Below are 4,274 nucleotides of genomic sequence, written 5' to 3'. Positions count from 1 at the left end.
TTACCTTTTTACTAGTAGCCAACAAACTAACTCATACCTGGCCATGTAGCTCATTTTTCACATCTGTACGCGATTTACCTTTGCCCGATGAACCATTCGGAATTGGATAGGACACTCGGATAATCACACAAGTCGTACAATGCCAACGTCTCATACGTGGTCTTACATGTAGTAACATATCGATGCCACTGTCCCAGACAAGGTCTTACTCTAAAAACATATCGGAATCACATATCGATGCCATGGTCTTACTCGCACACATATATCGGAATCCTATGTCATGACATATGTATCCTAACTATTCCTAAGGTTCATACGGGCCTTTCGGATGTCGTAACTCGATCGAAACGAAGTCATAACATAGTTGCCAAGCTTAACAACATTCGGTCAATGCATTTATAATTTCATATATATAAATTCAGCATATATACTTTGCATTTAATTAAAATTAAGTATGTTTATTTGCTTATAAACTTACCTTGGACGATGTAAAACGGAACAGGGCAGCTAGTCGATGACTTTCGTTTTTCCCCGATCCAAATCCGATTTCTTTAGTTCTTGATCTAAACATATTCAAATAAGCTTATTCAAACATATTTTCATTCAATTTAATCCAAAAACACATAAATGGGCAAACACATAAATGGGAAAATTACCATTTTACCCCTAACATTTACAATTTTTACAATTTAGCCCCTATTGCACAAAACACAAAATATGCAAAATTTCCCTTTACCCATGTTGGGCCGAATTTTACCCATGCTTATACAAGTCCATATATTTCATTTATTTCACATTTTAGTCCCTCAAATTATCATTTTTGCAATTTAGTCCTAATTACTCAAAATCATCAAAAACTCCAATACAAAACATGTTAATCTAAAACATATCTTTTATATTTCATCATCAAACAACAAAAATCACAAGCTCTCAACAATGGCATAACTCAAAATATTCACAAAAATCAAAAATTCAAGCATGGGTTTTGTAGTACTCGAAGCAACGATCTTAAAAACGTAAAAATTATCAAAAACCGACTAAGAACGAACCTTGAATCAAGATGAGAAAGATGGTCGAACCTAGCTTTTGTTGTTTCTTTTCTTTTGTTTTTGTTTTCGGTGGATGAACAAAAATAATAAACTAAACTTTAACTTGTGTTTTATTATGATATATAATAACATTTTAATTAATTACCATTATATCTTTTATAATTAAATAACCATAACACATAGTATAAGGATATAATCGGCCATTACACATTATTTTGGTTTATTTATAACATAGATACTTCAAGTTAGAAAGCCACTAATAATTCAGCCCCTTTTTGAAATAACCACTAAATTTTTATTTTACGCAATTAGGGCCTTTTATTAAATTGGGCACTCAAACAATAAAATTAAATCACGAAAATTTCACAGATATAAATTTACACAAAATAAACACAGAAAATAATTTTAAAATATTTTTTTGACTCAGATTCGTGGTCCCGAAACTACCGTTCCGATTAGGGTCTAAATCGGACTGTTACAATGTCCCAAACATGGTCTTACATTGGCTAACACATCAAGTCAATGCCATGTCCCAGACAGGTCTTACACTGACTTTCATATAATGAGGCGGATGCCATATCCCAGACAGGTCTTACACTAGCTTGTATATCTTGAGGCCGATGCATGTCCTAGACATGTCTTACACTGGCTCTTATGATGTGGTCGATGCATGTCTTAGACATGTCTTACACTAGCACACATATCACCCAATGTCATGGTATGAGTATCCAAGTCTATTCCAAATGTTCACCCGAAAGTCTTTATTACTTTAATTCACATTCTCATCACAACTCAACAATTCGTGCCAAACTAATTATATAATACATGATAACATTTAATTGCATTATTTACGTACAACTTACCTCGGATTACAAAATGTAGGCAGCTAGACGATTTACTCTACTTGCTTGGCCTTCCCCAGGTCCAAGTCCGATTTTCGTGTTTCTTGATCTAAAATAATAAAAATTTACTCATTTAACCTCTAAATAAATTAAAGCAATCATAAGTTCACATTTTTTGGCAAAATGACCATTTTGCCCTTAGACTTTCACAAAATGACCATTTTGCTCCTAGGCTCGAAAATCGATTTTTATTGAATTTCTTCAAATCTTAAGCCTAGCCAAACCCTTTTTACTCTTAGAGTGACCCAAAATTCCCATTGTTTCACAACACTACTATCCATTTTACAAACTTTACAAAATGGTCCTATTAGGGTTTTCATGAGAAGTTCTTTCACAAAAGTTGTTTATTTAACAACCAAGGTTTATTTTCTTCCATAAAAATCCAGTAAACAACATGATTATTCACATGGAAAACCCCTAGACTCTCAACCATTTTGCAAAACAGTCCCCCCATTAGCTAGCTCATGCTACAAGGATCCTAACAAAAATTAACAAAAATAAGCATCTTAATCACTTACTTGCAAGAGGATAACCTAGCTGAAGTTTTAAAGCTTCAAAACCCTTCTCTTTGCTGAAAATTTCGGTGGTGGTGAAAAAGATGAGAAGGTGATATCATCTTTCCTTTATTTTATTTCAATTTTAACCAATTTAGCTACATACTCACCTAATATTTGACAATTTGACCTCCCTTGTCTCCTATGATCGGTCATGCCTCTCTAAAGGGTATAATTTCTCTTTAAAGACCTCCAATTATGGTTCTCTAGCTATGTGGTACATCTATCAAGTAAAATGGAACTTTTACCCCTTATGCGATTTAGTCCTTTTTTAAAATTAAGCTCACAAATGCTAAAATTACCTCACCAAATTTTTCATGCACTAATATAATCATCAAATTTGTGGTCTCGAAATCACTATTTTGACTAAGCCCAAAACTAAGCTGTTACCAAATGACCATTTCCATATCAATTCACCTGTATGATATCAAAACCAAAACATGCCTACCATTCAAATGACATAAAACACATTCAAACCAAATAAGATCAACATGATAATTCTACTATTTACTCCACATTCATCACAAGATCAACGTGAAAAACAAACTTACATCATATACCACCATTCATTAATTTACATATTTAACTAAAACCTTAAATTTGACAAACTCAAAACCGTATATACTTGCCACAAACCAAAATAACCAAGTAAAAAGAATACCAAAACAGAAGCTTGATAATGTGAACCTTGAAGTTGATCTGTCCAACTAGTTTTACAAAAAAAAAAAAACTACAGAAAATAGTAATTATAACAGAGTAAGCTTATATAGCTTAATAAGTTTATAATTACTTAAACAAGATTCTTACCTCAGTTTACAATTAAGTAAACAAATATAACTAATTTAATACGTATTTCTGTCAAGACATTTACAACAACAAGGTGAGCGTTTCACATATCATTTGTATAATCTCTCAATCATTTAATACAACATATTTTCATATCATTCAATTAGGAAATATTCAACATATAACTAGTATTAACCAATTTCTCATGTCAATTCATATTCATATTCCATTTCTTTTATTCACACAACTTTTCATTAATATTGCATTTATTAGGTAAATGTTTTATACATATAACTATAAATTTTCCAGTCATTTTAATACCATTTTGAACAACTCTTAAACACATAATTATTAATTATTCAATTTCATCACTTAACATTTCAATATTCATATAAACATATCATCTCCAAATAATTCATAAATTCAATACATATATATTTTTTCATCATATGGCCCGATGAACTATAATAAACAAATACAAATACATGGGTAACTACACCACACTAGAATGCTCACAAGAGCTCAAACTACAGCACACCAGAGCACCAAAGTGCAAGGCTCGTAGACATCATATAATCAGTATCAATACATCCCTCCACCACACCAGTATAACTCGATAATCCACAACAAATGTTGGATTCCAATATAATCAATAATATCTCTGTACCATTACATATATCATGTACAGAGCATAAATAACCCTATTGGCATACCAATCGTATCCTAATTATTTACTATGTTCAAATAGACATTTTAATTGAATTCATCATATTAACAAATCAAAGGCACTTCCGAATATTCGTACACACTATAATTCCATTACATCCATTTCAAGATCATATAATTCATATTTCACATTCATTCATTAATTTCCAATTAAATACTTTTTCACTTATACTTAATTGTAAACAATTTATCATTACAATCCGATATTCAATATTAAACCACATATCAATTTTATCTAATTCAAAATAGCATGAATT

The sequence above is a fragment of the Gossypium arboreum genome, chromosome 6 (genome assembly GCF_025698485.1).
Source record: "Gossypium arboreum isolate Shixiya-1 chromosome 6, ASM2569848v2, whole genome shotgun sequence".
NCBI lineage: Eukaryota > Viridiplantae > Streptophyta > Magnoliopsida > Malvales > Malvaceae > Gossypium > Gossypium arboreum.
The sequence above is the reverse complement of the archived record's forward strand: the minus strand, read 5'-3'. Positions refer to the sequence as shown.